Source organism: Ostrinia nubilalis, chromosome 21 (genome assembly GCF_963855985.1).
Source record: "Ostrinia nubilalis chromosome 21, ilOstNubi1.1, whole genome shotgun sequence".
Classification (NCBI taxonomy): Eukaryota; Metazoa; Arthropoda; class Insecta; order Lepidoptera; family Crambidae; genus Ostrinia; species Ostrinia nubilalis.
Window position 1 is genome coordinate 930,903 of NC_087108.1, and position 22,010 is coordinate 952,912.

Genomic DNA, 22,010 nt, shown 5'->3' on the forward strand with positions numbered 1-22,010 from the left:
AAAACTGCGTCAGCCGCGATCAGTCACGTTTGCATCGAGTTGTTATGAAGCGCACTCGCAATTAGGATAAACGAGCTGCGCCGGCGCCGATGCGCTTCTGCTAGTGCTGGGAAATAATTTGCCAAGATATCGATAAATCGATATTCATAAAAAGGTTTGTATTTTAAATCTATATATATAAAAGAAAGTCGTGTTAGTTACTCCACTTATAACTCAAGAACGGCTGAACCGATTTAGCTGAAAATTGTCAGAGAGGTAGTTTAGAGCCAGGAGAAGGACATAGGATACTTTTTATCCCGTTCGAAATAAATAAAAAAGTCTGCTTATTTATTGCCATTAAGGCGGAACAAAGTTCGCCGGGTCAGCTAGTTACAGATGAAAGAAAGTTCAGGCATAATGTAGGCCTTTATAATGAGTACAAATCTACTGCAAAATAATGATGACCTATCGCTTTTAGCGCACAAATTAGAACTAAATTATCATTTCTCAATTCACTTTTAAGGTCTCTTAAATAAATCTTTCAATTTAACTCAATAGTAAAGATAAAGGCTCTTTCTGTCTGGATTTTTTTCCTTAGATACCTAAGTTTTGTAAGATTTTTTGGACACTTTTTCATTTAAAACCACTTTCTTTAGCAAAAAAAATTGGTGAAAGCTATCGACAATCTACAGACAGCCTATTTTCCACGTGCCCCATCCCTACCAAACGCTGATATTGAAAGCTTTATACATTTTAAATTGATCTGCAGTATAAAGTTACTCAAAAAGGGCCTATCTTCTTTGCAAAACAATTTCGATGTCGACTACATCCTTCTCACTTACTCTTATGCTTAGTGAGGAAGAGGTAGAGAATCGAATTGTTACATAGAGTTTTTATATTAGAATCCCCTGCGCTTACTCGTGTCGGTTTCCTAGAGCTATTTATTTATTTGTTAGTATCATATGAACCCATATTTCTTGAATTCTCTACTTTATGAGTGGACTGTATGTGAACTTATTTTTATCGATATTTATGACAAAAGAATAGAGCAAAAGAGCAAACAACGTCGATACAGTCATAGTTTTCGATAAAATTGGAAACGTGTTGGAATATTAGTAGATATTTCTGAAAAATAAACAAAGATACTGTAGTAACTTTAAAGTCTAATATAAATCTATAACGTTTAACAGCAGGTAGGAGATACAAATACAAATAATTTATTTGTGAAACACAAGTAATATGGGGCATTAATTTTTTCAGGAGTGTGTAGTTCTAAAATCATAAGATACAAACTTGAAAATGGTGGCCGATATTAGTGTCGTGTCGCAGAGTAGACTCGCAGACCACCGATTTGGAGTTGGCTGATAGTTTAGTCGAGCAGTTAATCAGTGTGGGCATGTACCTATGGAAGTACTGTAGTATAATAGGCTAGATGACAAAATTTCAATTATTTGTCCGACAGAAAGATAATTAGAAAATATTAGACTCATATTTTTTCGAGTTGAAATGGCGCGATAAGTCACGCTTAAGTAGAATTTTTACTCAAAAGTGACGTCACGCGACATTTCAACTCAATATAATACTGTAAGTAATTATTCGATTATGAAAAAAATTAAAAAATACCTATGTCTCCAAAATTTATTTTTATTATCTGTCTGACGGACTAAATAGAATTTCGATTTCATTACCCAGTCATCATCCCTATTATCTGTAAATCTGAAGATTGAAAATTTTGCCCTAAGATCGCCAGATCCTATTGGTGTCGACTATAAGGTTCGTTAGCTTGGCTTGGGTCGAGAATCTACAGTTCTACACCAACCTATCCTCAACTAATTAATGTTAATGCCACCAATCAAAATAAACCCGTCATTAGACAAAGCTTGAAGCACAGCGCTAATTGCCTGAATTGATGCGCGCGCGCACATTTGCGTAGTGTTTACAGCTAGCGGCGCATTGATGAATAAATCACTAGTCTAGATCTTGTAGGCTAGGGGCTACTAGACCCATAGTGATGATGAAGAAATCTATATCATCTGATTATTTTATCTCCACTGCAGAAGCTCGACTCTTTAATTTCATTTCGGCCAAATGCCAAATGACGTCCACTGCTGGACAAAGGCCACCCCCAAGGATTACCGTGACGACCAATCCTACGCTTCCCACATCCAGGTATTTCCCGCGACCTTCACCAGACGGTCGGCCCACCTAGAGAAGAGTGCCCACGCAACGTCTTCCAGAGCGTAGTCAAGCCTTGATCACACGTACCGAATACACGGGCGAGACAGTAATATGTTTATTCGGTCGAGACAGTTGGGTGAGCGAGTCACATACTCGAGCCACGGTCTCGAGCGCTCCGCGCTCGGCCGAGCACTCGGCGTAATATTCATACACACCGAGTACTCAGCCAAGAGCACGGTCTCGCCCGTTTGCTCGGTACGTGTGATCAAGGCATCACTCGAAGACTTTTCTGCCCAAGCGGTCATCAGCTCTGCAAACTATGTGCCCCGCCCACTGCCACTTATTTTTTTACTTTGGTTCTCCTGCGGATCTCCTCATTTCTGATTCGATCACGCAGGGAAACTCTGAGCATAACACGCAACATAACCATTTGTGTGAACTTGAGCCTTATTATGAGGGCTTACTATTCCTTCTTGATAATATTACGATATTTTTTACGTTTTGATACAAAAAATGTTGTTGCATTTGATAAACAAAATCAGCATCGAATCGGGCAGGTTATATTACACCTTCTAAATGAAGGTACAATTTCCCCAATTTTCTTTTAATAATATGAAAACTCACGAAAAATGCACTCCATCTCCGCGCCTACGTTCTTGTCAACTCGCGCAGTTTGTATCAATCAGTACCCCGCCCCGGGAGCGCATGATGCGCATGCGTTGATTACTGGGCTAATGAGCGCGCGTTCTGCGCGGGCGACTGTACCTACCTGAAGGGCCGACTTACCTGGAAAGAAAGAAACTATGGTTATTTTTCAAAAAATATTTTATTTATGCAAACACACCTTTTAGGCATACACCTTCAAATAAAATTTGTACAATTTATTCGGTAAACATTATATTGCTTTGTCTGCGGGTCCCACACTAGGAATAACCTGTGTCGTAAAATATACACTGGCCTACAAAAGTAAGCATTAAACATAATCCTCCTTCTGACACAGTCGGTTAAAATGGCTTAACTTTTTAAGTAGGTACACAAGATACTTTCGATTTTATGATGTCGGTAATTAAACACAGATAGGTTTCAGAAAGATCTTATTTAGTAACCTACACACGAAGTAGAAGCAATAAAAAGTATATTTAAGTGACACTTTTTGAGAAACTACTCGTAAAACTTACTCGTAGATCACTACACAGAATTATTATTTTAGATAATTTTCCGGAAATGAACATTAATTTTTAATAGATTTTTCCATGTACAGACGAACATAAAAACATCTGCAGCATCTTATGTAATTGCAAAAGGTTTTATTTTGCAACCAAAATATAGTTCAATGTTTAGTCAAGAAAGTTAAGACATGCAAAATTATATTACTTATTTAAATCCGTGACTTATAATACATATTAATTACTGGAACACCCAGTACATGGCTCTATTTATTTAACCAGCACTGATGCCCTTATAAAGCGTGGGTAGTTATCAAAACTGATCTGCAATGGCGTCAACAGCCATAATAAATAAAACATAAGATATATGGATCGATCGATCACTATAATTAATTTATCACCTATGCTGTAATTTCGCTAAGTGATCGAGGAATTAGACAACCTTGCTCTGGATACCCGAAGATTGGTGATAAACTTGTACATTGACGTGTCAAAGTATAATCTAATAGGGCTGGCTCTTGATCAAATAGCCTTGGTCGATAGCCTTTGATAGAAACATCATAAACAATGGAAAGCTCCCATTCATTCATTTGCCGTTAAATGTTTTTAAAGGAAAATTAAAATCATGGCTGATTGGGAAGGGTTTTTACACCATTTTATTTATTTATTTATACTTCAGCACACAAAGTAACAAATGCACTGTGGCGGACTTAATGCCGGATGGCATTCTCTGCCAGTCAACCCCGGGTCATGCAGAAAGAGTAAGGTGGTGCAAAAATTTTACATTTTTGATAATAAACCTACTTACATAAGATTACATAAAATAAATAACATAATACAAATAAATATAATAGACATACACATAAATACATAAACATAATAATATTATAGATGTACACATCACTCATGTCTGAGATAGCGAGAAAATGGAGAAAAAAAGGTCATTCCTTGAAATGTTTGCGCAGAGCCTTTTTGAAAGTAAATTTGGAAGAAGGTTTGCGTAATTTGGCCGGAAGGCCGTTCCAGAGCCGTACAGCGGAGACTAAGAAAGAGTACCAGAGAGAGACCATTAAGGAATACTTTGATGCTTTTAAGTTTCAGTAGTATGTACCCACATGTTTCCTGTTTTTGTTGCATGTACCTACTTATTAAATTGAGTAAATTAAGTAGTTGTAAGCAGTGTTGGCACTAATCAATTAATTTTTTAATCAATTAATTAATTTGATTAATTTTAATCATGATTAAATTAATCCTGATTAAAATAATCATGATTAAAAAAGTAATCATAATCATGATTAATTTGTTAATCATTAATCAATAATCATTAATTTGATTAACTTGATTAACTTCTTAAATGTTCTATCGAAAACAATGTTAAAACATTGAATTCTAATATTAGATGTTTGGTTTTTAGGCTACAATTCTATGACAGGTCATACCTAGATAAATATAAGGTAACCTAGACTGCCCCCCGCCCCCTTCCCTCGCTGAAACTTCCGGTGCAGTCTTCCGACCTCCCGTAGGAGGATATCAGTCCACTTCCCCTACCGTTCCAGCACTTACTTGCAACCCCACACTCCCACCACCTGCCCCCCACCCCTAGCCTCCCATGAAACTTCTGGTACGAAGTCTCCTGCACCTCCCCAACACGCAAAACCTCCTAGCTTAACAACCCCACCCTTCTATTGAATTGCCCACGCGTGGGCCTCCCCCCGAAACTTCTGGTACGAAGTCTCCTGCACCTCCCCAACACGCAAAACCTCCTAGCTTAACAACCCCACCCTTCTATTGAATTGCCCACGCGTGGGCCTCCCCCCGAAACTTCTGGTACGAAGTCTCCTGCACCTCCACAACACGCAAAACCTCCTAGTTTAGCAACCCCACCCTTCTATTGAATTGCCCACGCGTGGGCTTCTCCCCGAAACTTCTGGTACGAAGTCTCCTGCACCTCCCCAATACGCAAAACTTCCTAGCTTAGTAACCCCACCCTTCTATTGAATTGCCCACGCGTGGGCCTCCCCCCGAAACTTCTGGTACGAACTCTCCTGCACCTCCCCAACACGCAAAACCTCCTAGCTTAACAACCCCACCCTTCTATTGAATTGCCCACGCGTGGGCCTCCCCCCGAAACTTCTGGTACGAAGTCTCCTGCACCTCCACAACACGCAAAACCTCCTAGTTTAGCAACCCCACCCTTCTATTGAATTGCCCACGCGTGGGCTTCTCCCCGAAACTTCTGGTACGAAGTCTCCTGCACCTCCCCAACACGCAAAACTTCCTAGCTTAGTAACCCCACCCTTCTGTTGAATTGCCCACGCGTGGGCCTCCCCCCGAAACTTCTGTTACGAACTCTCCTGCACCTCCCCAACACACAAAACGTCCTAGTTTAGCAACCCCACCTTTCCGTTGAATTGCCCACGCTTGCGCCTACCTTGGGAGGGGGGGGACTTCTCCCCTATCGTCAGCCAGCCCGCTTAACTTCGATCCTGACCCAATTTTGCTGGAGGATACCGGAAGAATAGAAGGAATTGTGAGAAACAAAACTAGTGCGATAAGTGTTTTGAGTAGTGAAAATTGACGCAGTTTTTTGGGAAAACGACAGTACAACTCCAGATCCCCCCTTTGCTAGACATTTTATAAGTCGCGGGTACCTTTTCATACACTCCCAACCCTTTTCTTATGAAAATAGTAGATAGTTAATCAGATAATCAAATTAACGATTAATGATTATGATTAATTAATCTTAATCAAAATTTTTGATTAATGATTAACTAATCATAATCAAAAAAATTTGATTATGATTTTAATCATTAATTTTTAATCATTAATCAGATTAACTTTTTGCCAACACTGGTTGTAAGCTATTTGCATGCCAGTTGTGGTTATTTGTGCGAACTATTTTTATATTGACATCTGCTGTACCGCAAGCAAATAAATAAATGGATTTTGATTTGATTTGATTCGCCAAACCCATGATTGACTAAAGCATGTCAAACTACTCTAGTATTTTATGTACATAAAAATGTAATCCGATAAGTTATTTAACTGTACTTCAACGGACGTAGATTTGGTTAAAAGATCGCCGAACATTTGCGAACGAGCACGAAAAATGTGTAATCTTATAATAGGTACTGGTAATATGTAGGTACCTATTATGGTATTGACTGGTCATCACAACAGAAGGACTGATTGAAGGATCGGCGAACATCTGCGAACGAGCACGTGCAGTTTTTGGCTCGCGAGCACGTTGCTGATCGCCAAAATGTTAACACAAATGGCCCGACCGACCCGAGTTTCGCATTTCCTTGATATGTCGATAAAAGATGAATAATGTAATGCAAATATTTGGCCATTCAATATAAAGGTTTGGCACAAATATTGTCAATGAATGACAATATTTGATAAATAAGGGCTGTTACAAAATTGATCGCCCGGGGCTTATCAACTCAAACAGTGTTTTAGAATCGCCCTCGTAACTTTAACCACCCTTCTTAGGGTTCCACAGAAGTTTTTTTAAAAACTCCCGTGTATAATTTTAAATAAACAACTTGAAAAAATCGAACTGCCTAAGGCGGGAATTGAACCCACTCGTGTCTGATGTTTGTGCAAAAAAATAAAAAATCTTAATATTCATTAATTTTTGTAAGGCTTTTAAAAAGCTCTTTTACACATAACCTACTTTAATTCTACCACTGCTTCGGGAAAAGAAAATGGGCCAGTGCTGAGAAGAAGCAGCGCAAGAAACTCAGTCTATTTCGTTTTCGTAATTATCCAACAAACTACAAAGATAAGCAAGTTTGGAAAAAAAATGTAGAGCTAGGTGGCCCTCAAAAGTAGGTACTAGGTAGGTACCTACTAAAATAGGATAATATTTTAGTTAAAATAGAAAAACATGGGTCTCAATAACGCGTAATATTTATATGACTTACATGTACTCGCAGTTCATAAGTGCCAAAATACTGGTCAAAATTGAATAAATAGATTCCGGGTGAAGCTCGCTTCCACCTTCGGCCTGATCATCACTTACCATCAGGTGAGATACAGGCCAAGAGCTTCCTCGTTGTGGATAAAAAATATATTTTTGATTTAATCTGTAGGTATTTTAGTTGAAATGAAACGCGAAAGTTTGAAATATTTTCAGCGTCGCGTCGACGGAACCCTACATGCGCTATCAAAACTCGCACTTGTCCGCTAGTATCAAGTGACAGATGGGTTATAGTCGGAAAATTTGATTTGTTGTCTAACGATTCGCCGAGGGAAATCTTTTTGAATGGGCACCGGTGATTGCTTATACTCATACACGAGTTTGTTCCGCCTATAAAACCAAAGTTCAAATAATTTAAAATAAAATTTTCACGTGTTTTTTCTTCGTGGATCTTTATCAGTCTCTGCTAATACTATAGGTAAATGTGAAAGTAACTCTGCCTGTTACACGTCACGCCTAACCATTGAACCAATTTTGATGAAATTTGGTTATAGAAATAGGTTAGAGTCCCGGGATAGGACATGATATAGTTTTTATCCCAGTTTTTGAAACAAGGACGCACGTGATAGTTTTTCTGTGACAAACAGAATTTCACGCGGGCAAAGCCGCGAGCAAAAGCTAGTTAATTTATAAATGCGGGAATTTGTGACAATACGGACGACGAATAAAAAATAAGTACAGTTTATAACGAGTTTAAAATGTATCCGAGAAACTTTCTAATTTTTGTCTCGAGTACTGCCCTACGTAAGGTTCAGCCCTAAATAGGTAATATGCGTGACAAATGTCAATTACCACAATAAGCCAGTAAGTGCAATTATTTGCACAAAGCTGGTCTTATCGGACCATGGAAGTGGACTTCAGTACAGTCAACGGCGATTTGAAACACCATACTAAATCTTGCATGTTTTTGTCATAAATATTTTCTTCTGATTTTCATTCTTGCGGTCCAAAAGAATGTTTTCCCCGGGAAAAGCTTGACTTTCACTGGTCGGATTTGATTCCAATTTTATAGAGTTAGAGTTTCTCCTGGGACAAACTTACTGGCCTTCACTGTTGGAGTTTTTATTGGTGGTCTAGTTGTAGATCCTGGCTGCACAGGAGTTACAGCGTTGATTTACTCAAAGCAAAAATTTTCTAAGCATTTGGAAGCGAACTTTTTGATAATCTATATTTTATGATCTGAAACGATTAGTGGCTACCTACGGATTTTAGAGTTTTATCAATATTTTCTTTATGAATTTTTATTTTAAACTTTTAACCGACTGTACAAACGAAGGTAAAAGCCATTTTATTGATAAGCCTTAGATTTATAATACCATTTACATTTATTAATAAAGATATTTCTTAATCAGTACTTTACCTACATACCTTTGCACTTGAACTTAAGGTTCACAGTCGTATGCGTATTTCAACAAATTACGACGTATTTTCTTATGCATTACCTATACAATGTCCTGCCCGTGGTTCCACTCGCATTGCCCTGAAAATCCAGTTTGATTCCTGAAGAAAGTATCGCCCGTATTCACAAAAATTACTATGAGGTCTCACAGTACACGTGGACGCACAGGGTGACACACGAACCAATCACAGAGCTCTTTTCAACGCTGTGCCTTTGAATTGTTGTTGTGAATACAACTGCAGTGAGAAACTGGATAATTTTCAGGATGTGACGCTGGTATTTGCTATCTACCTTCTGCTCTTTGTATAGGTACCACAGAATTTTCGCAGACAGACAGTTAAATTTGAATTTATATTAATAATTGGATTATGTCTCATATAATTACGCTGAATGGATAACGATTGCGATAAATGCAGTTATTATTAGTATTATATTTACCGATAATTGCCGTAGAAGTTAATAGTGTAATGACATAGTGTTTAGAAATTGAAAATGGGGATCAAAACTGATTGAGCTATAAGAACGATTTCATAATTAGGTTAGAGACTAATGCTGGATTTCTATATTCGGTCGGTTATTAGTCAAAATATCTGCGGTTTTCGGTATTTTTACATCATTTTCATATTGTTTATAGGATTATTTAAACAATATTTAAGTGTAAAGGCATCGAATGTTGTGGATATTTAAATTTAAATTTTTTAAGCTAAAACTGAATTGAATTTGACAGTTACAATCCGGATTTGGACAAGGATTGAATCGTAGGGCCTGTTAGCTGTCAGTAGATAGATAGACAGATGGAACACACACATAACATTATTGTACAATTATTGCACACCACACAAGATAAGAAAAGAAGGAAATACTCGTATACAAAAGAGACTAGACAGTACAAGTTTAACAAATTGACAGCTTTGTACGGAAAATATTATTATCCAAACGTCAATTTTATTATTCAGTTATCCTATGATTGAAATATTTGCTCTTAGTAATAAAAGACCATAATCCGTGTTAAACAAATAAAATAAAATAAAATAAAATATATAAAATCCCCACGCTTGGCAGGCGGGTTGGAGATCGCAGTTTAAAAGATTGATGTTTTTCAGTTTCAAAACCCTCCACTATAGTGGAGGAAGTTCATAGTCCAGCAGTGGACTGTAAAGGGCTGTTGTTGATGATGATCCTACTATATTTTAAATGCGAAAGTTTGTATGGATGTCTGGATGTTAACATGTTTGTTACTCTTTCACGCATAAAGTACTGAACGGATTTTGATGAAACTTTACAGTATTATTCTTTATAACCCATAATAACATATAGGCTATAATTTATGACGATCTTCTGTGACAAACAAATTTCACGTGGGTGAAGCCGCGAGCAAAAGCTAGTGTTAAATTAAAGACCAAGAAATTACATAATTTAGTCAGAGCACCTACATACACATGTAGATATGGACATGTATGAATGAATGGAGTGCATTAGGACGTCCCCTCTAATGCAGCGACCGAAATACGCGCCATATGGTGCGCCCGCGCAGCGTGTATCAGGGCTGCCCTAAGATTGCTCTGAAAAGATATAGGAAACCATTGATCTGCTACCGCCTTCGGGTTAATTTTTATTGCTTACCTATCTATCTACCTAAAGGGGATTTAGAATTCACCAATGAAGAGGCATCATATTATAGTGCATCCGAAGAAAACCTTAAACTTCCACACTCCCATCTCAAAAATGAAAATATAGTTTTTTTTTCAGCAGCAAATGCATTTTAAACAGAAAAATATGATTTGTCTGGAAGTACCAGTGGGTTTTTGGAACTCTCCCTGCCAAACGGGGGACCCATTAAAACCTGATGGTATTCTCCAAAGTCTATTGCGACGAAACTACGAGCTACATAGCCTGGACATTCTTTGGTACCTACCAGTCTATGGCAATCCGCTGCAAAGTCTATTACTTATATGTCGAACTCCTCCTATAGTATTTTGATTAAATTCGTTGCTTCCAAGACAGTTAGCTACTATCCCTCGGGACTACTCAACCTTCACCAGTTGGGTTTCATTGGAGGCTAAGCTGTAGATCCTGGCTATACATCGCAGTGGTGGGAAAGTGTGGTGGGGTAAGTCCCTTATAGACGACGGTAATCGAATCGCTGGTAGAGCCCAAAAGATAAGGAGACATGTAAAGTGCCCTATAAGAGCTACCTTTTTACCCGACTACGGCAAAGCAAAAGGAGGGTTATGATTTAGCAAGGTATGTATGTATGTACGTAACGTATGTATGTATGTACGTAACGTATGTATGTATTTTAGGGTTCCGTTCTGAAATATATTGTGTTAACGACGGACAACTACGGAACCCTACACACCGCGTAGCACGACACGCACTTGGCCAATTTTGTTATTTATTGTATTTTGACGTTCATAAGTGCCACTAGTGGTCTAAATTGAATAAAATATTTTTGATTTGATTTTCATTTGTTTTGATTATCGTACTTGTGCTAACCCTACCGCCTGCATGCGAGCTGCGTTTGCGCATCCCATCACGCGAGGTGGTGGTGTTCGTCTCACTTTACGCGCCTTTTTATAGATGTGCATTACAGATGGCCGCTGGGTTCGACCATAATGTTATGTTTCTGTTTATGGTTCGAAAGGAAGTTTCATAACTTTATGGAGCTATGAAGTTCTGGTGTGAAGTTATTTCATATTTTACAGGATGAATGGTTAAGATTAGACGTAAGTACCAAAAAGTCTTTGAAAGTGAATGATTGCAAAAATGAGGATTCCGTCAACTGGGACCGCAATTAACTGGGACCGCGGTCCCAGTCGCCGGATGCGTAAAAATTAAATATTTTTCTTCCGGCGACTGGGACCACTCATGGATTTTAGTACTGTACCGATTTTGGATTGAATAATATTTTCTTTTAAGTTATCTATGAGTGGTCCCAGTCGCCGGAAGAAAATTATTATTTTTTTATGGATCCGGCGACTGGGACCGCGGTCCTAGTTAACTGCGGTCCCAGTCGCCGGAAGCCTCGCAAAAATACACTTTGACACTTTGTAACGTCCTAGTAATAATTTCAGCTTCAGGATAAATGACCTTTTTTTCTCAATTTTCTCGCTATCTCAGACATGAGTGATGTGTACATCTATAATATTATTATGTTTATGTATTTATGTGTATGTCTATTATATTTATTTGTATTATGTTATTTATTTTATGTAATCTTATGTAAGTAGGTTTATTATCAAAAATGTTAATTTTTTGCACCGCCTTACTCTTTCTGCATGACCCGTGGTTGACTGGCAGAGAATGCCATCCGGCATTAAGTCCGCCACAGTGCATTTGTTACTTTATGTGCTGAAGTATAAATAAATAAATAAATAAATAAATAAATCAGCCAGTACTAACATACAAGTATAATATAGTACTAAAGCGCACTTTTCTAGATCTTTACATTTTACGAGTGACATAATATGTAAGTACCTACTATACACACAAAAAAACTGTTCACCTTATCACCAGATAAGTAGGTGGCAGCCACAGTTTAAAATTCCTGTGACAGTTGAAACATTGTATTTATAATTATGGTAAACATCAAGAAGCTTAGCTGACGTTACATCAAACAAACTAACGGTAAAAACAATGTCTGTTAAAGCAGTAAAACAACGACAACCCCCACACTGAAATCTAAACCATACAATTAACTACCAAGCTTCAAATTCCCTTAACAATGTCTGTCTGTCTTTAGGCCCGGTTTCCACAGAGAAGAGCGGAGAAGTTTTTTGAATAACCAATCAGATTCCATTATTTGCACATCACCCCTCCGCTCCGCTTCGATGGAAATGGATCGAGCGGAGAAGAGCAGAGAAGTGTCGAGCGCACTTGAAGACCACACGGGAAAAACAATGAATGTCACCATTTTTGTGAAACTTACTTTTTAATGCCATCTGTTAGCTTTTTAGGGAAACATTCTATTTCAAAAATCAGAATTGGGTAAAATCGTCGTGGTCAACTGTAATAGTTCAATTTGTGTTTGTTTGTCCATGGCAAGAAACGGTTATATTATGGACCATAACTTAAAACTTATTTAAACAAATCGAGTTTTAGAAGTACAGGCAAAGCATATGTTAACACAGTAATAAGTTGTTTCAATATCTCACATAAAAGAGTCTAAAATGAAAGAAATATAGATTTTCAAACTACCTTTAAAAACTGTTTTTCTCTTAATTGTAGTTTTTTTACATTCTTTGTTTTTCCCGTGTGGTCTTCACTTGTTTTTCTGTAGAATTTGTCAACGGCGGCGGTACGGAGAAGAGCGGAGCGGTGCGGTGTTTCATAGATAGCTATAGACTGACAGCTGACAGCTACGCACAGCTCGCACATCATCTCCTCTCGCCTCCGCACCGCTCCGCTCTTCTCCGCTCCGCTTTGGTGGAAATAGACTGCCAGCTTCGCCGCACAACTCCTCTCGTCTCCTCACCGGTCCGCGCTTCTCCGCTCCGCTTTGGTGGAAATAGACTGCCTGCTTCGCCGCACATCTCTCGTCTCCGCACCGCTCCGCTCTTCTCCGCTCCGTTTTGTTGGAAATAGCCAACTTCACCGCACATCTCCTCTCGCCTTCACACCGCTCCGCTCTTCTCCTCTCCGCTTTGGTCCAAATAGCCGGCCAGCTTCGCCGCACCGCTCCGCTCTTCTCCGCTCCGTTTTGTTGGAAATAGCCTGCCAGCTTCGCCGCACATCTCTCGTCTCCTCACCTGTCCGCTCTTCTCCGCTCCGCTTTGGTGGAAATAGCGTGCCAGCTTCGCCGCACATCTCCTCTCATCTCCGCACCGCTCCGCTCTTCTCCGCTCCGCTTTGGTGGAAATAGACTGCCACTTTTGCCGCACATCTCTCGTCTCCTCACCAATCCGCTCTTCTCCTCTCCGCTTTGGTCCAAATAGCCTGCCAACTTCACCGCACATCTCCTCTCGCCTTCACACCGCTCCGCTCTTCTCCTCTCCGCTTTGGTCCAAATAGCCGGCCAGCTTCGCCGCACATCTCTCGTCGCCGCACCGCTCCGCTCTTCTCCGCTCCGTTTTGGTGAAAATAGCCAACTTCGCCGCACATCTCCTCTCGTCTCCGCACCGCTCCGCTCTTCTCCGCTCTTCTCCGCTCCGCTTTAGTGGAAATAGCGTGCCTTCTCCGTACATCTCTCGTCTCCGCACCGCTCTGCTCTGCTCCGCTCCGCTTTAGTGGAAATAGCGTGCCAACTTCTCCGCACATCTCCTCTCGTCTCCGCACCGCTCCGCTCTTCTCCGCTCCGCTTTGGTGGAAATAGACTGCAAGCTTCGCCGCACATCTCTTCTCGTAAAATAGTATATTGATGAGTTACATTATGTCCTACTCACGGCTTGACGTTTCGTCTGTCTGCAAGTCTGCTTGCGACCACGGCTGCACCATAGCGTCGCGTTAAGACCCGTGTCTTTCTATTTTAGTTGAGATGGAACGCGAAAGTTTAAAATCTTATATCTCCTCTCGCCTCCGCACCGCTCCGCTCTTCTCCGCTCCGCTTTGGTGGAAACCGAGCCTTATGACTGTCCAACACGAAGGGAAGGAAACAAGGCTACACAGATGCAGGGACGTTAAACTTTAACGATGTATGAGTTATGTGACCGAGGATCCTGCGGGCAATCTGGACGGAAACGGATGGTGAATGACCAAATTGAATTACTGGTTTAATTAGAAAATTACGACGCTTTAACTAAATTCTACTTACATAAGCTTTTGTCCAGTACTTTTTACATAAACCTACGCTGACAAAGGTCATTAACATTACTATGCGGTCTCACAGTACGCGTGGACGCACAGGGTGACACATGAACCAATCACAGAGCTCTATTCAATACTGTGCGTTCGATTTGCTGCTTCACTGCAAGCATCGTTTGAATTAAGTTTCTTCCGCCACTTCTTCTAAGCACCAGCCCATAATTATGTTGTCCCGAAGTGGTGGTAGGGCAAGCTATATTTGGGACGTGTATAAGAACCCTGGAAAGGGCCTAAGCAAATAAAAGCTTTGACTTTGACTTTTAATTATATTTTTCATTGTTTAGTCTTTGTGCTACCTATGTAGCTTTTTGTCTTTCAACACACTTACTCAAAGCCAAGAAAATCTTATCCTGTCAGGCATCGATCCATAATATCAATTCAAGCAAAGGAAACCCGATTGAATTAAAAATAATAAAACTTCTTAACCGTAAAAGTTTCAAGTCTTTAATGTTACTTTTAAAAACGTCGCTCGACACATTAGTAAAACATCAAAGCGCAATAGACTATAAAAGCTCTTTTCATCAAAAAATCTCAGACATTTCAATCTGGCAGTATTTTCAGCCTCGTTTCATATCTGAAACTAGGTCAAATCTGCAGGTAGTCTGCTGAAATAGCATATTTCCGGGCAATTTTCAGCCTTAGCTGACAGATTTTAGGCTAGGAATAGACGTTTGGGGATTAGTAATATTAATATTGCCATGGATTTAAGAGTATGTACAGATTTTTACACAAAAGTACCTACTTATTTATAAGTAGGTATGTTTATACCCGATGTTCATTTTTTTTTATTTAGAATTAAACAATGTGGCAAACGTCGTGGAGCGAAGGCTAGTTAATCTAGGTTTTATACAGTTAAACGGTCTACAAAAACGTCATAAATCCTCATCCTATATTTATTAATCCTTATTCAATCAAAAATATTTTATTCAATTTAGACCACTAGGTACTAGTGGCAATTATTCACTGACGAATTAGCTACATGCTATACGACATATAGCTACATGCTATAGCACTGGCATATTAGCTTTGTTAATTTGTTTTTTCATAGGTTTCTAAAAGTTTTCTCTATTTTATGTTAACCAATGTTTCTATTTCTAAACAAATACAGATTTACAACACAAAGTTTCATTTAACTTCCAAAGCAGTTTACTCAATAAAAAGTTTTTTGTAAACAATAGTTATCTAAAACCAGCGCAGACAGACAAACAGTAACAACTGGCGGGCTTACAGCGGGCGCAGTCTGCACCAGCCACCATATGTTTACACGATGGATAATAAACCTCGCGCCCGCATGCGGCTTGCTAGTGATGTGCCGGTGTCGATAAAATTATCAATATTTTTTTATTTATTTATTGAATGATATTGCAGTTATGTACCAGAAAAGCTACAATAAATTCTTGCTAACCCTTCTGCATTAAAGCTACGTGCAAAACAAAACTCCTGGGTACCTGAATCACCCAAGAAAAAATAACTTCAACTTTTTAAGTTAAATGGGAATTAAATCGACCACGAAGAATGGTATTTCTTAAAAGGCTCCAAAGTCATTTAGATGAGTCTGGGATAATCCAAATTGTCAGCATAAGATTGATGTAGCTTTGTCGATAAAATTTAAAGTGACCGTTGTTACAAAAAAAAATATCCTGTGTGTGTGTTTGTGTGTAATACCTATAAAATTACAAAGTTTACATACTTAAATAGGGCCCCCAATGAAATAAATAATAAATTTCATTGTTTCTCGTTTTTAAGCGTAAAATTTTAGTCAAAATTGAGTAATAGATATTTGATTTCAATTTGTCTTGTCTATATTTTGCATAATTAATGTTATTCAATAAACGCACTACATTTGAGGCTATAATTTGTAACTCAGATGATAATCTAAAACACATTAATACCACCGTGAAGGATTAGTGAATTAGCAATGCAGAGCAGTTTAATTTATAATGACATCCGTGTAGTGAGCATAAGATACAACTCATAAATAAATCGATGGAAACGTGTAATTACATCGATATAATGTGAACAGGAATGTAAACAAATGATAAATTATCTATTCCCTTTCGATAACAGCACGGATAATGTAGGCTTAAAATATTTTGGGCGCCATTTTATCTAGTTATGACATTTTTATCCAATAACTACTTGAAATGGAATTCGGAAGTCAGGACGTTAAACTTTTACGTTAACTAAAACCTAAATTGACCATGGTATTCCAACTAAATGCAACATATTGTAGGTACCTAAATTACGTATATTACAGTTCATCGTCTCGGAGTAAACCTACTGTGAGTGATTGAAACAAAAGTTTGACATTGAGTTTAATACATATATTTAATTATGAATTGACATTATTGATAATACATACATAGAATAAGGCTATAAAAAATGTCTCTATGTATGTAAGGTGGTCGTAACACCTGCCTACACCGATTGATTATTGAGTAATTTATAAAACTTGAATAAAATTATTCATCGACAGATCTCATTGTGATTGCTCAAAACTTATCTTTTTAGCACACGTCATTGACAGACAGAAATTAAGCAATTTGACACCTAATCTCTGCCGCTCTTTCTCTCATTAGCTATGGAATTTGGCAAATGTAATTTGCAAAAATAATTGCATGTTCTAACACGTCTCAAATTCATAATCCTTAGATAACACACATAGATTAGATAGTCCGAACTTCAATGATAACCTGAATGCAAATTCAATCAAACTACATCGTTAGGATTGCATGGACCGAATGTAGCAAGTTGAATGATCGAAGACAGTGATGGGCGGAGAGAACGCCTTGGTAAAAAATGTGGAACACCCTGGCTTTGGGTTGCTAGAGTAAAAAAGTAATTAATTAAATATGTAATACATTTATTTTGGTATCATTTGTGTATTGTTGTCTTCATGTGCTTTCAGGAAGTCTAAAAAATGAGTTTGAATAAGTCAATGAAACAAACTGCTTTTTTTTACCTTCTAACAAAATCAAATCCCTCGTTTTTTCTCTCTTTCTATCTCTCGCTTATAATTTGAAGGGTTCGTATTTCTACAGTAAAAGATAAATGACCAGCGGATGAAAAGAGTATAATTAAGACTTATATTTGCTTTTTTAAATGCCAAGTGACTTGTATTATAACCTAAAACCCATCAAACCACAAGCTGTCGCATAACAACAAGGAACAATTGATTTTTATTGTGTCGATTCGCGGGTACTTCAAGGGATAATCCGACTATTTCTTCACCTCAATGCTGAAACTACTCATAGGCAAGCATAGCAGATAAAACATTTTTTTCGCTGTTCAAATTGATTTACTAGCAACACCGCACACAAAGGCCGCTTCCCACGTGGGTGTGCGCACACGCATCTACACCAATTAGCGCAACAACGCGTCTAACTGGATCGACAATATACAGGGTGTCCACTGTCCAGGGAGTTGATGCTCCATTCCGATATCTAAAATTTCTTACATCAAGGTGTATCCAATCCAAATCACTCCCATATATTATATTCTAAGAATTTCGTGATTTTACTATCCAAACGTTTCATGTATCGAAACATGGGTAACCGTTGGCTTCTAAGTACCTATTGTTAAAAACTGACCAGGACAGATAATGTTCTATCCTGAGCAGTTTTTCATGGGGTGATTTGGATACACCTTGATGTAAGGAATCTAAATTTTAGCTTTGAACGTCAATTCCCTGGCCACCCTGTATACGACAATCCTCGACAATGGACGACAAAAGGCTACAAAGCCAGGTGTAAGCACAATCGGATTACGATCACGCCTCTGACATCAGTTTGCGTAACGAGATCTGATGATTTGAGTACTTAAGTACCTTCATTATCCACCATCAGAGCTTGTTATCAAGTAGTAGATTAGTTAAGTGGCTGTTAACCATGCCATGCAGTTATGTTCTCAGCTAACATCAGGTAAATACGAGTATTAAATGAAAATATACAGTAACCATCTACCAGAGTAAATTCATTTATCAAAGTTGGCTTTGCCCAAAGGCTTACTTTAAATTCAATTAGCTTCTTTACTGGTCATGATGATAATAATGATCTGGAGACTGTTATTTATGAAGTTCGTGCTACAGAAGGTTTTAGATTTAACACTGACCCTTTTGGCATAACTCCATATTACCCAATATTTTTAAATAATTTAATAGAACATTAAAAAGGAGATAGTAAATCCTCCTTTCAATTCCTCCAAAGAATGTCAATAAACTTTTACTTTCAAGTTACCCATACAAATAACTTCGATATATTTATCATTTGACACGCGGTTTCTTTTTTCAATCCACTTACAATCCAATCGTATAATGATTAATGAACTCACAAAAGTTGCCCAATATAGTCATTACAGTACATCAGCACATCAAGCTAATCATGTTTCTTAAACAGTCGTAATAGAAACTATATTTCAACAGAAATATGTGGTTTAATGTGCCGCTGTATTTAGCAGATCGTTCGTCTGCTTAATGGACATATTCGTAGGTTGAATGAATCAACATCTAATGATTGACATGTCCAAAAACACGGCTACCGTACTTGACCGTCCGTCCCACGCGTTGCGTTGCGCTGCGCGGGCGCTGGGGGCCGATTCTTTGGTATTTGCAGAGTAAATACGTATATTGGCGCACTCACATACAAACCGCGCTCGGTGCTTTTCTATGAAGATGACCTACTCATTTGTATTTAGTCTGGTATTTGGGAACGTTATTTATTCAGAACGTTACAATACAATGACAGGTTCGTGGAAATTGTCCAAACGACTGGGTCTAAGTTCTTTAAAACCCGTCGTTCAAAAGGAACCAAAGAGATCTCTGACCTCACCAATCAACTCATGGAAGAGAGACGGAACTTGGTTATGCAGTCCTCTGAAGATGCTGCTCAGTATCGGCGCCTCAACAGACAGATCTCCAAGTCTTTGACTCGCGACCTACGCCAATTTAATACAGACCGTATTAAAGAGGCGATTGAGCGAAACAAGGGCTCTAAAGTGTTCGCAAGAGATCTGTCTGTTGGTCAAAGTCAACTGACCAAGCTGAAGACAGAGGATGGCAGAGCCATTTCGTCGGGGCCGGAGATATTGGAAGAGGTTGAGAAGTTCTACGGACAACTATACACGAGTGTACGCGCACCTGTCACAAATCTAGCCGAGGACCCAAGAGCTAGACTGACCCGACACTATACCGAAGATATCCCGGACGTCAGTCTGTACGAGATTAGAATGGCTCTCAAACAGCTGAAGAACAAAAAGGCACCTGGTGATGATGGAATCACGGCTGAGCTTTTGAAGGCAGGCGGAACGCCGGTACTAAGGGCTCTTCAGAAGTTGTTCAATTCCGTCATCCTCGAAGGAAAAACGCCTACGACATGGCACGGAAGTGTGGTGGTACTCTTCTTCAAAAAAGGTGACAAAACCTTGTTGAAGAATTATAGACCCATCTCACTTCTGAGCCATGTCTACAAGCTGTTTTCAAGAGTCATTACGAATCGTCTCGCTCGCAGGCTCGACGACTTCCAGCCTCCCGAACAAGCCGGTTTCCGAAAAGGCTTTAGTACCATAGACCACATACATACGCTAAGGCAGATTATACAGAAGACCGAGGAGTATAATCAACCACTTTGCCTGGCGTTTGTGGATTATGAGAAAGCCTTCGATTCGGTCGAGACCTGGGCAGTGCTACAGTCTCTCCAAAGGTGCCAAATTGACTATCGATATATCGAAGTGTTGAGGGGTTTGTACAAAAACGCCACAATGTCGGTCCGCCTCCAGGATCGGGACTCGAAACCTATCCAGTTGCAGCGAGGGGTAAGACAGGGAGACGTCATATCTCCAAAACTGTTTACCACCGCCCTGGAAGATGTCTTCAAGCTTCTGGACTGGAACGGATTTGGCATAAATATCAACGGCGAGTACATCACCCACCTTCGATTCGCGGACGATATCGTAGTCATGGCTGAGACCTTGAAGGATCTAGGCACAATGCTCGATGGCCTCAGTAGAGCCTCTCAACAAGTGGGCCTCAGAATGAACATGGACAAGACAAAAATCATGTCTAATGTCCGTGTTGCACCCACTCCTCTGAAGGTTGGAGACTCTACACTCGAAGTTGTTGACAATTATGTATACCTGGGACAAACAGTCCAGTTAGGTAGATCCAACTTCGAGAAAGAGGTCAATCGTGATGGTATACGGAGCTGAGACGTGGTCGCTTACTATGGGCCTCATAAGAAGGCTCAAGGTCACCCAAAGGGCGATGGAGCGGGCTATGCTCGGAGTCTCCCTGCGTGATCGAATCAGAAATGAGGAGATCCGCAGGAGAACCAAAGTAACCGACATAGCTCGCAGAATTGCTAAAATCAAGTGGCAGTGGGCGGGGCACATAGCTCGTAGAGACGATGGCCGTTGGGGCAGGAAAGTTCTCGAGTGGCGACCACGGGCTGGAAGACGTAGCGTGGGCAGGCCTCCTACTAGGTGGACCGACGATCTGGTAAAGGTCGCGGGAAGAGCCTGGATGCGGGCAGCGCAGGACCGTTCATTGTGGAAAACCTTGGGGGAGGCCTTTGTCCAGCAGTGGACGTCATTTGGCTGAAACGAAGCTGCATGATGATGATAATAATGATCATATTACTACACGTTTGGGATTAAATAACGCTGCATAAGATCCAATGACATATTTATTTAGATGATTACATAAACATTTTAGAAGTTAGATCCACATTCGAAAATAAATATCATTATCTTTTATCGATATTTTCAGTTATTTTCCTAACGAGTGTACAACCCTAATGTCTGACAAAGATTTTTAAGGAAAATTCTCCTAGTTATCTACCCAATAATTAATAGATTTATCTACATTTTAATAGATATTAAGCTTTAGAATGGACACGCACCAGTTGTGTAAAATCGTTATGTTGAACGACAGCGAGACAAGAATCAACGCCGCCGTAATTTAAATGTCGATATGCTTGAATGCACACAAGTTTAATAAGCTGCCGTGTTTAAGATGCCTATCTGGGGGCACGGCAGTGCCCCCACCAAGTCGAGCAAAAAAGCGGCACGGCCGTACCATCCTTTTCTCGAAGCAATTCAGGCCATTTTCGACTGCCTGTAACTTCGTTGTGGATAAAACTAGAAGGCTGAATTTTCATTAGCTATGCAGGCATTGTAAAGACACGGTATATTTAAAATTTCATTCAATTTGAACCAGTAGTTTAAGAATTATAACGGGTCAAAGTTACTTAATTTTGTCACTCACTGACTCACTGACTGACTCACCGATCATCAAAATTCTAAGGCACTTCTAGCAGACCTAGAAGCTTCAAATTTGGAATATAAGTAGTGTTTGGTGTATGAATCAAGGAAAAACTAAAATATTTGGGGGCACGGTAGTGCAACGGCCAAATCGAGTAAAATTTTTCAATTTCGGTCCAGTTTTCTAGATACATAACTGCTGTCTACAAAATACAAAAAGAAATGAGATTTGGGGGCACGGTAGTGCAAC

The 22,010-nt window shown here is 39.4% G+C and overlaps 1 protein-coding gene and 1 long non-coding RNA gene across 2 annotated transcripts in view; one reads left to right on the forward strand and one right to left on the reverse strand.

The window, feature by feature from the left end:
- Positions 1-22,010, reverse strand: part of LOC135082018 (GAS2-like protein pickled eggs) — a 201,893-nt gene that overhangs the window by 167,800 nt on the left and 12,083 nt on the right. The gene's annotated exons all lie outside the window — the stretch shown is intronic.
- LOC135082033 (uncharacterized) overlaps positions 168-22,010 on the forward strand; it is a 194,883-nt gene continuing 173,040 nt past the window's right edge. The window contains exon 1 of the long non-coding RNA XR_010259329.1: positions 168-360. This is a non-coding gene — a long non-coding RNA (uncharacterized LOC135082033). The remainder of the gene's footprint in view (positions 361-22,010) is intronic.